Source organism: Xylocopa sonorina, chromosome 11 (assembly GCF_050948175.1).
Source record: "Xylocopa sonorina isolate GNS202 chromosome 11, iyXylSono1_principal, whole genome shotgun sequence".
Classification (NCBI taxonomy): Eukaryota; Metazoa; Arthropoda; class Insecta; order Hymenoptera; family Apidae; genus Xylocopa; species Xylocopa sonorina.
Genome location: NC_135203.1, coordinates 2,063,262 through 2,076,229, shown reverse-complemented (window position 1 = coordinate 2,076,229; position 12,968 = coordinate 2,063,262).

Here is a 12,968-nt window from a genome sequence, read left to right as displayed (position 1 = left end):
AAATCTAATATAGATTTTAGAAATTGCAGTATCGACTTTGGGAAAGGGATAACAAGAAATGCCACTATCTTACCAGAAGTGAAATTTGTAAAGTGACTCTACTAACACTTTAAAAAAGTTAAAGTATTTTGCAAAAAGGAATACGATATTATAAGAAAAATTGATAAGAATCTTGATAAAAATGGAAATAAAGTTAAGTTAAACTAAAATTAAGAAATTAATCGAAATTGAAGCAAAAATAGATAAAATTTACGACACGACCGGAACGAACAAATACCAATAAACCTGCGTTACAATTCCGCGAGAGCATTCGAATCCGATGGTTTGGCACTAGTCACTAAGCGAACCGTACCCAGCGCAAATCGCGAACAAGTTATGCCATGTCTTACGTTGAGACGATCGAAACCACGCTCTCCCTGATGATGAATGCGGGTACCATCGAGATCTCAGCGAGGCTTAGCATTAGGACGCATTGCTCGTCGACGAAGGCGAACCGCATAGACCATCCGAATCCGTCTTACAGCAGGTCCGAAGACCCCAGCGCATCGGGATAGGAGCTACACGGCGCGACAACACCACGAGTGCGTCCATTGTGCTAAGCCTATACCTAGGTCGAGTAGGGCAATCGACTAGGGCTGCGAAATCTCGATGGGCACCAAAAACTACATCAGTTTGATTGCGATTTCACGCAGCACAAAATAAGAATGCTCAAGCGAGTATGTAATGCATTTTCATCAGTATTGACTAAATGCGAACCGACTGAAGTAAGATTAATTTGTTCCATTTTGATAGACGAGCGGTAACGGATTGAAGAAGTAGCTATTTCTCACTTCGGATAAGAAAATGTATTCCTCTACAATTTTATTATGAAGGTGAATAAGGGAATGGGGAAATTACATACATATAAAACAAATAAAACAATCTGTAACTAACTAATCTATAACTGAAAGTTTAGAAGTTCTGAAAAGGATTTGGAAAATTTCGACTGAATTGCAAATGGCTTAAATCTACGCACGTAGTCCTTAGCTTGATATTGCTTTCGAGAGACCGGTCTCTTGAAGACGTTACCAAGGATCCAGGCCCACCCCGTGGAAGTGACTACGCAGGGACCCAATATTGAAATTTCAATTCTAGTATAGTTCAACACCGAATTAATTTTATAAAATTGAATAACCCATTTTAAGGTAACTATTTAGAGCTAGATATACTTGAAATTAATGATAGCAAAGTTCTAAGTGTTGGAATTGTAATATTTAGAATTTGAAATAATTAAAATTTATTGCGTATTTGTAAGTATAATAGCCCTTACGCCATTCATCTCCTAGAATTACAATTACACCCACAACAAACTAGTTAAATCTTAAAATGGTTCACTCACCAACCTCCAGTTCCACTACCCTAGGCGCCTCCACCATATGCTCCACCACCCTTGGCTTGTTCACCAAAAGCACCTCCACCAGTAGTGATTCCTTCACATTTAATCACAGACTCCCCACCCAACCATAGACCCTTCCGTTCGACGTTTAGGCACACAAAAGGTTTGTGTTAGGCCCTGTGCGACCTTTCGTATCCTCTCTTAGTCTATGCTCCCCACCCTCTATCCATTAATGCAATCACATTACTATACTATAATAGTTTACAATTGATTAATTTTTATATATTTTTTTTAATTTATGCTCTTAGCAATTTATTGCAGTAGTATATATATTATATACAACTACTCATATATTTTACACATATTAAGGTTACATATTTACTATTCTAAACAATATTCTAATTGGGAACTACCTATAGAATCTTAATTTCATCCATCTTTTATTACATCTATGTATTCTCTATGCGTCCTCATAAGCTGTCGTTAAGATATTTTGGATGGTCCTCCACTACCGCGAAGATCAATAATCGCAGAATGATTCTTCACCATCCAGAAAATCAGCAATCGTGACATGGTCCTGCACCATCAGTCAATTTCTGCATTTATGCAGTAAATACATGCTTAGCTATATACTTTAGAGTATATAATATTCTACATAATTTTTATATAAATTAAATGTATATATATGCTCTTATAACATAATTATTCGTCGAAAAAGATCGAATTAATAGTACTTATTGAGTTTTTTTTAAGCGAAAAATTGCTGTTTGACTTAATTGTTGTTAAAATTAAATAAATATCGAATATTTTTAATTTATTTAACATTGAGCTAAGTATATATATATACTTCGCTAAGTATATATATATGTTTCGTCTCTGGCATCTTGCTGCGGATGCATCTTCTGTAAGTCGGTGAATAATAATCTTTTATATAAAAAAAAATAAAAATTGTACGTACATAAATATAGATATTAATTTTGTATCGGTATTCATTATTTTTAGGGGAATTGTTATATTTTTTACGTAAATGTATCTTAGACTATTTAATTGATCCATAAATAGAAGAAATACTATATTATAACTATTTGCATTACATAAAACTTAAGCTTTATTGTAATTTATTGTATATTTCAGCAGTTTTATTGTAATTCATTGTATATTTCATTAGTTTTATTGTAATTTCTTGTATATTTCAATAGTTTTATTGTATTTTCTTCTATATCTCATTAGTTTTATTGCAATATTATGTATACTTCCCGCCTTAAAGGTAAGAGAGAGAACGATGTTATAAGAAAGAGCGAGACAGATGATAGCGACCTTACTGTGTGGAGGTCCTTGCTACTATGATTTCTTCTAATTAACTTTCACGTTGCTTACTTTTATATAACAATGTTTATTTAACAACTAACAAGTCTTTAACAAATTAAATAAACTGAAGTAGAAGCCTAGAAATATACATCTAGATTTTATAATGAAAAATTATGATGTGTTATCTTTTATTGCGCAGAAATAAGCGAATAATAAATTTGAAAAACGTAGCGAACGAGAGACTCTTTTTTACAGATGGCGATGGGATTAATTTTGAAACAATTTCCTATTGAAAATGTACTTTCCGAGGAGCGGAAGTAGATGGCAGTGAATGTGTTTGCTGAGACGTGGAAGTCGATAACGCCACAACTGTGCAATCAGTGGCACCATCTCTGTGAAAAGTGCTCAAACTGGTCGCACATAATTATCGACAGTGGAGTAAACTACTAAAGAACTACTAGCGCTATCTCTTGGACAAATGTTGAAACTGGTCAGACATTAGTTTCAGTACTCTCCACAGAGATGGCGTCAGGGGTTGTAGAGTGGGGTCGGTATCAGCTTTCTCACTCTTTCTTACGACATCGTTCTCTCTGTCTTACTAAAAAATTGCAATAAAACTAGTGAGATATATACTATAAATTACAATAAGACTATCGAAGTATACAATAAATTACAATAAAACTTAAGTTCTATATAATACTAATAGTTATAGCATAATATTTCTTCCATTTATCGATGCAATTAAATAGTCTGAGGTATATTCACAAAAAAATATAACAATTCCACTAAAAATAATAAATACCGAACAAAATTTATATGCAGAGTGATTCACTACTCGTGTGATAAATATTTGCAGCTGATATTATACCTCAAAAGCAACAAAAAGTTCATATAAACCTATGTCCGATTTGTAAAAATGGCAGAGAAAATTGGAATTTTTATTTTTTTCAGAGAAATGGCAATTTCACTTATATTATTGATTGTATCTTCCAAACCGTTAGTCCTAGAAGAAAATGATAAACAATATTGGACTGAGCAATAAATTTGCTATTATAATAGTCCCTATTTTATTCTGAAACTCGATAACAGGTGGAGTAATAAAAGTTTAAACTTATATCAGGAGGCAAAATTTATAAATTACGAAAACTTTAATCTCCTATTTAGGTAATTATTTTTAGACGTGGAGGGATTATGCACTAAGCTTTCTGATGATATAATCAGTTTTTTATTCCGCCGCACGGAAGAAAAGAAATTTTGTATGAAGTGGTGAAAATTGCAGATGAATTGTATATGCGTTCATAGCACTGAAAGGGTTAATTTCATTTTTAACCCTAAAGGCGGCTATCCACAGCAAATTTGTAACGACCAATTTTACTACCATGTTTTTGCTAAACCATACATTTTATAGTACGTAATATTTCATTTTTAATGGGTAAAATTATTTAAATCTTATTATATTATTATAATAATATGTATACATTCTGATCTATACATGGAATTTTTTTATATATAATCGATTATTTTTCTTTGGAAGTGAAAAATAATTTTATTTGGTTAATTTGTAATAATCTTTATGGTAATATAAGCATAATCATATTCAAGGTTTCAAAGCTCTTGTGGATTAATCTAAGGTTACGTGCTGGTGGCGTCTCTTTTCGTCCTCCTTTTTCCTTTTATTATGCGTTTCATCGTTCATAGCAGTCCATAGACTTTGTTTAAATTTTGAAAATATAATTTATGAACTGGTTTATTATAAAATCTTAATATAACTAATTATACCTTTGTATATTTATTCTAATTGTTTTATTTTGTTCTGTTACAGATTTTTAAGCAATTGTATCTTCTAAATGATGGATATATTGAGTAATGAAATTCATAATCATTAATTCAACAATGGCCAATGATATTTTCTATGGAGATATGGTAATATTACACTTACTATTGAAAGAGGTGTGAGGCAAAGACTGTAAGAATGCTTAACGTATAGTATAAATTTATATTACCCTTTTATTGATCATTTAATAACATTTGGTATATATAATTCATGATGAGCACATGATGTATGTAACGAGTAATGATTTATATAAGCATATTAAGTATGCTTCAAATTTTGATAACAAATAATCGTAATAGAATTTTTATACATCATTTATGAATTCTTTATGTGTTCGTAAATAGTTTATAATATTTGAATATATTTTGTAATATATTCAAACTTTATAATCAATTTTATTTATACATACATATAAACTCACTAATTAGGAATATCGAACATGCTTTAAATTTTGGTAATAAATAATTATAATAGAATGTTTATAGATTAATCATAAATTCTTCGTGTGTTCATAAATAGTTTATAACATTTGAATATATTTTACAATATAATCAAATTTTATAATCTATTTTATTTATGTAGACATATTTTTGCATAATTTAATAATTTAAAAGGAACGTAATATTTTCGTGGACAAACGCTCGATCAAGAAAAGATGAGAAATAATACGAAAGTAACATATGTGTTGTTTTTATTTACCCTGTGGTCCCCATATTAATAATGTTTTTATTCCAGAATATTTTGGTAACCGCGCGCAATGCTGTCGGTAGAATCAGTAGTTGTTGCGATAAATAGTTTTAATATTCTTTAGAGCACAGCTGCTCCTATTTTACTTACATTTTCTTTATAATATTCATACGCAAAGGAGTAGAGTCAGTATTTGCTTTGTAAATGGCAATAACATTGTAGTCTTTTATTTATATATTTTTTTATTCTTATCTTTTTTTTTAATATCTGCTGTCTCGGTATCAGAGTCAAATTGCTGTCCACCTAAAGGATCTAGCTGTGTTTCAAAAGCCAAAAATCTATATATCTTTCGTACTTCATTATAATTCCGAATTTGATAAACTTTTAATCTTTTTTAATTATTAAATTAATATATTTGTAATTGATTTATTGTAATCAATCACAAAATTAATTACAATAAAGTAAATTGATGATAAAAAATATTAACAAGAACTATATAATGCTAAATTATAGTAATGTGATTTCTGCTTAAGCTTTTCCACTTCTATCTTGATGACAATGTTCATGATATCCTCCTAGAGGTAAGCAACATTACTTAATATTTTCTCTTAACTGATTCATTGTGTGGTAACATGAATTTTTATTTATAATATCACTTTCTTTAGGCATTTGCCATATCTTCGACGACTTTACTGAGGCAGCAGCAGCAGCAGTTCCTCCAGACATCAGCAGCATCCCCGATGACTTCCTCCAGACATCAGCAGCATCATCGATCTACGGTCGGTGAGTCGCATGCCTTTAAGTTCCTCTGGTCACTCAATCATGTCGTAGGACGAAAGGTCTAAATCGACACGAGTGACTGGCTGTAATTGCGTAGAATTTTTTTCACGAGCATAGTGACCATGGATATAATACTACATCCATGAGCAGTAACATTTATTTTGTGTATTATTTACTAGCTCAGGATAGGTTTTATTGCACTTCGCGTTTTTAAATGTCATAATATAATAGTAATAATATTGATAATTGTTAAAGAAGTAAATACGGTAATTTATAATATTTGACACACATAGCATAAATAACTAGAAAGTTTTAAATAAAAGTAATATATTCGATGTGAATATATAACAGAGTTAAATATTATGAATATTAATAATTAAAGATACATGTATATATATGGATATAATATATTCTTATGAATAAATAGGTAATATATATTACAACTGCATTGTTGTAGCAGTATGTAGTGGTGAAGTCGGATACCTTCCGACTTCGTTTCTGTGATAATTATAATTATTGTATCACGATGTTGATGGAGTGTATCAAATGCTTCAGTCATTTAATTGAATTTGTATTTATTGGAAATTGAACATATGAAATATATGATAAATATATATGATAAATATCGTATATATGAAATATATTATAACTTTATAGTATAGCTATTTGCTTGATTACCGAAACTATGTCATATTATATATGTAAGAAAACATTTTGCGTTTAGTAGATTTTGAAATCGAAGCATCGGGCTTGAATACTATTTTTATATTTTAGAATGATTGCTTCGATGACGAGATCGCTCGAAATTAGTACACTTATAATAGAATTCGATTTCATTCTATAATTAGATTAGATTGAATATCGATCGAGACAATGAGAGATAACGTGCCAATTCCTTCTATTATTGTAATGTACCGAATGTAAAATATTAATTTCCAATTTAACTTTGATCTTAAATTAAATTGTAATTTGAAGTTTAAGTTTAACTTTAAAGTTACTTTTAATTTAAAATTTAACTTGAATTTGAATTTAAATTTAATTATTCTTGTAAATCAATAAATGAACTTTACGTTCATTGTCGACTAGCGGTGTTACCACTATAACGTCCTAGTATTGGCCTCTGCTCCGTTGCGTAAGACGGCAGACGGGGTAGTCCGCCACCCTCACCAAGGGCATTGGTAGTGATGGACTGCATACTGAGATTACTACACTGGGTTCATTGCCGACTGATTGGGCGTATCCCAATCCCTGCTTCAAGGAGAGGTCGTGCCTGGGTGTCACCGACGGCACCTGGTCATGTTAAACATCTAGCAGACGTGAAAATACCTCAACCGGTACTGGTGGCTGTAGTAGTAACTTATGGGTTTACTTTGATTCTTTTTGAGATCAGATTGAGGGAGGGTTCGCTTCGAAGGAAGGGATACATCCCAAAGGATGTCGATCATTTTTTAGGGTGAGTAATCCTTCATTTTGTTCGCGTCGCGTCGCGCTTTTTCACTCTATTCTGTATGTTATAATATTAAAATGAATTGACAAGCTCCTTTTTCATATCTCGATCAATATTTAATAATTGATAATTAATTTTACACTGCATAGAGTAAGCTGAATTAGTTTGTCGTTGCCCCAGTATGGGCCCTCTGTCCCCTCCATAAGGCTCTCGGCTATTCCAAAGGGCAAACGGGGCAGCCCGTCACCCTCACCAAGGGTTTTGGTAGCTTCGAATTTCGCTTACAGATTCGCGACGCTCTAATTGAGCGTATCTCAATTCCTGCCTCAAGGGAGATCGTGTCTGGAATGTTACTCGATGACATTCTGGTCACGTTAACCATTTTCGCGGACGCGAAAATCCATCAACTGGTGGCTGTAGCGGCAGTCTCGTGTATTTTTCACTTGATTATTTCTAAGATCATGTACAGATCATGTTTAAGTTAGGATTGAGTGAAACAACTATCAATGAATAGTTTATCAATTCAATTCAAAGAATAGTAGAAATCATTAATCATTATATTTAGATCAGGATTTTCAGGTTTAACTCCTTCCGTGTTCATTTCCAAGGACTCCATCCACGTACCCAGGTGCTACTTGGTTGGGATAAAGGCTACGGGCACGATGATTGACTGTATAATAATATGTCTTTTTTCGCGACTGACATGCTAGTGTATCGTGTACGACGTATTTTCCACGTTGTGTGTATGTGTGGTTAGGCTGTGGAATTGCGTCGTTTCCATAGAATTTATTATTACGTACGAATGGTACCAAATTTATTTTTAACCAAATCGAGCAATGACGAGAATACGCGTCAAGCGCAGGGAAATATTCCTATTATACATTTCACGAGAAAAGTAAAACGAGGAAGGCTTTTACATTTTTATTTGACAAGAATTATACTCACCAATCGCAACAAAATAAAGTTTTGGTTCGACGTGTATACACGTCGAACGCAGTTAACTGGTTAATCACAGTAGAGGTACCAATTTCAATACCATCCTGTATTGCTAATTGAACTTCGGTATTTTATGGAAAATGCAGATTTGTTCGTTGTCTCAAATTTCACATTAAACAGGAAAATATAGATAGAAACGCTTTACTGGCGTTGTACGCAATGATCACTAGTTTTCGTTAGTCGATTCAAGTTCCGGGACGTTGTCTCTAGTGTAGGATTATTGCGCTCGGGTTTTTAAGTGAGAATTTCCGGGGGTGAATGAATGTGTTGGTGTGAATCTTTTGCTATTTTTAAATATAGCGTCAGTTTACTTCTGGTATGTTTGTCTGTTAGTAATAAGTAGGTATGGCCGGGCAGGTTGACCACAGTCACTGATCGGGCAGGCGCGTTTTTTTCTCGCGTGGTTCAACTTATTTGAGGGAATCAGATTTGAATAATCGATGGTATAGTTGGTGCGAATGGGGGATGCCATTCACCACTGGCTTTACTCGATCGATTTTTCGAATCGACCTGCAGTCGCGGTCGCGATTTGCATGAAAGGAACGTTTTCTGCTCGAGATTCAGCACGCTTGCGTGTGTTTAGAAGTTTCTTGTTTCACGTTTTCATTCATTTTTTGAGTCATTCGTTGGTTTGTGATTAGGGAATTTCGAGCTTAGGTATAAGTTTCAGGATCCTGGGCTTCATGCCCGAAGAAAGAAGAGGCCCGGAGAAGAGGGCAACTACTAATGACTATACAGAGGCAGAGAACGCTCTCAATGCAAAGTCATTTTTTTGTTACTACTTTGTCATTATGCTTGTATTTGTGTAGTGTAGTGTAGTATGTTCTAACCAGCAGAATGCTGGCCCATCGAATGCTGGGCGAATTGCGGTTTCAATTGTCATGTTGCCAATATTTAATTACGGTTCCAATTAGAGTTGCGAGTAAATCCAAATCGTAATTTTTATAAGCGTTGCGAGTAACTCCAGGTTGCGATTTTTATTAGAGTTGTGATTATCTCCAGATCGCGATTGTTATTAGAGTTGTGATTAACTCCAGGTCACGATTTTTATTAGAGTTGCGTATTAATTAATATATCGCGCTTTGAATTAGAGTTGCGTTAAAATGATGATCGTGATTGCCCTTTTAGTGTTGCGAATCATCGGATCACGATTGTTTGCTGAATTTATAGTTATTGTTTGCTAGTATTTGCTTCGCGAATCAGATTAAATTGTATTTACTATTTTAGTATGTAATAGTGTTCAATTAGTTTTGTTGTTTCTTGTAGAAGTAATAGTTTTCAATTGTTTAGTTTCTAATTCCATTTAGTGTTGCGAGAACGAATAATGACGGTTCTCACGATAGTGTTGCGATTATTGAAATGCCCAAATCTTCCACTAACACTGTGGAAACATCACCCTGTGCATCATGCTTTGATGATCACTGTGCCTATCAGGGTGATATCGCATTTATAAATTCTTCCACTTGCGTTGTGGAAGTGTGATCTTGCATATAGGGTCACCACAGTAGCCAAAGAGCTACATTGCACTATGGTGACATTGCACTTATGCAGATCACTGTTCTAAAATCTTTTTATTAGTGTTGCGTACTTAAGTTATGGGTGTATAAATTAGCGTTGCGAATTAAGAAAAGCGCTCTGTGGTGGCTGCTCGCGCATTGCCTTTTCATGACACACCTCGCGATTAGATTTTTCAGATGGTCTTTATTTGATATTTAATGAATTAGTGTTGCGAATATGGCTGCTGTCGCAACTAATTTTACTAATTTCTGTTTCAATATATTATTATTGAAAATACATGTGTTGAAACACATTTACCGCGATTGATTATGAAGTATTCTTTGTTTCACGTTTACCTCATTCACGATATGTAATAATTATAATAATGAGAGATGGTATGCTTTCGTCTTCTCCACTTCATATTTTTGCTTATCGAGTATTTGTCATGAAATATTAGAAAACAATACAATTATTTTCTACGAATAGATATTTTCTGGTTTTTACAACTTTTCATTTAATATTGATTTATGATTGATATTTAAACATTCGACTTTGTGTTTTGTGTATCAGAATGCATAAGCTTTAAAAATCGCAAAACATATTAGATGCAATTACTTGTAGAATTAAAGTTGATGTAGTTTAATAATACTTCTTAATAGTATTATTTCATATTCGTAACGATTCTTTTCAAGCGAATCAAAATTTAATTAATTTAACTAAAAGTAACAAGAAACAAGATAGAATGGTATATAAATTTCTATTTTTAGTACATCAATGTACATTATAAACAAACACATCGCTCTTATTATATCACATTACATACATCATTTTTATAATGCTATTTCAATAAAATAATGTTTTTCTTTGTCTAATTTATGTGTACTGTTTATTCCTCAAATTCTTGTAAGTTGTTACTAATCCAGTGCATAAATTTGTTGCAGCTTATAATTTTACAGAGACGTCCATTTGATGGAAGTAACATAACATCAGAATGTACATATATTAAATGATGCTACGAAGATGAAGGTATGCTACATGTAATGAATCAAAAAAGATGAACAACGAAAAGGATATACAAAAAAGAGGTATAAGTATTATAAAATAATATTTGAGTGATAAACATTATGTTTCTTGTGTAAATGTTTTTCTATGTCATTTTTTAATTTGTCTTTGTGTGTGTATATGTGTATATTTTGCCTGTTGTACATTTCTGTTTTAGATATTGCAATGCTTTCAGTTTTATTTTAGGTGTTTCATAGTTTCCAGTGCTTCCAATTTTGTCGTCTTTTGTCGTCAATCATATGTTGTCTCGCATCTTGTAAATTCGATCATTTCTGTTCATCTGTGCAAAATCTTTCATTATATTCTTCCTTTGTTGCTTCAGAGCTCCTTTTCTGTTGCTTGCTTCTGCAAACACTTCGAGTTCATGAATACAAAGCACTTCATGTACTGTGTACTCTTAGATCTTTACATACGTAGGATGAAACATCGTCAGACCCATTGATAGGTATAAATCACTTCTTTTAAGTTGATATATACTCCTAGTTAGGTTGATTGGTCTGAAATTAAAATCAATTATTAGCTAGACAGGATATTTGTGTTTCTTTCCATTTGTAACAATTCTTTCTCGCGAAAATTCTTTATGAAATTCCTTCCATTGTGTGTTTGAATAGGGATCAAACATCGAACTTGTTGCAAAACTTGTTGAAAAGAAATTTTATTTATATAATAATATCTTGTATAAAAGGAGGGTGGATGGGACGTGGTTAGGGTAGGTCTCCATTCGCAGCAACCTCCACGTGGTGGGACCCGGACACTGTGCGTTTGATATATGATTTTTAATTATATCATATAATGCTATGATACGATTAAAAATTATATAGCAAATAATATAAGCAAATGGCTGCCATAGGGAAATTTCTTTAAATTGATTTAGAATAGAATATTTTCGAGTTTAATTATAATAGATGATAGAGTTTTTGTTAGACAGTTCTGTGTGTAATCACAGTCTAGAGATATTTCCAAAATTATCGGCAAATTTTTGACAGTGTGTTAGGTATGTTAAGCCCCAAATCGCGATTTGGTGCAATTACGCTTGGTGTAGCCTAAAGATCTTTCATTTTAGTGACCGCATTGAATGTAATTCGTAAACTCTCTAGTTCTAAATGGTAAAGGGTATAACTATAATAAAATCTTGCCTTTTTTTGCACACGGGTTGCCACTATAGCTAAAAGAGTTACACTGCACTGTGTTGACATTACAAACACATAAAGTTTTTCACCAATTGCATCATATGGTGGTATACCGCAGATTAGTTTGGTTTACATTGGTTTAGAATAGAAATTCTACAGCACTATTTGCAATAGGTGATTAAGGTACTTTCTTTCAAATTTACTGATTAATCCTGTGGTTTCTTACATTAATTTTCTTGATGCAATTATTGACGAGTTTAACTGTTATTCTATGATCGATTTTATGATTTAGTGTAACTGATAAATTACCGACTAGTCGGTAATAGTTCAGTCAGCCGACTTATAAAGTCGATAAGTACGGTAACTGTCTTATATGTGGTATCCGTATTCAGGTTGTTTCAACCCTTTCACAGATGTCTCCTTTCATATTTGAAGATACAATACCCATGTACAAGTTACATACACAAGAAGTTGTTAAAAGGATATCATTTACATTAATACATTTTCACACCTTATTACTTATGGGATCGGTAAACGATTAATTTCTCGGTTAAAATTCTTCAACGTTTATTTACATTTATATAATAATATATACATAAATATCATCTTCGATAAAAAATTTTTTTGTTAAATACGATCTCTGCTATCTCAAGAGTACTTGTATCGTTCTCTCTCAATTCCGCTCACTTTTTTCTAACGTTCACTTCCTACGAAGCCACACGCACGCTCACGCTCACACGGAAAAGAAGACAGGGACAGACGTCAGTTTAATTCGTATTACTTTCCTCGTAAATCCGTCGGGATTCGCAAGCGTGGAAGGGATAGGGTAGCACGGTCCACGAGAGTAAGCGA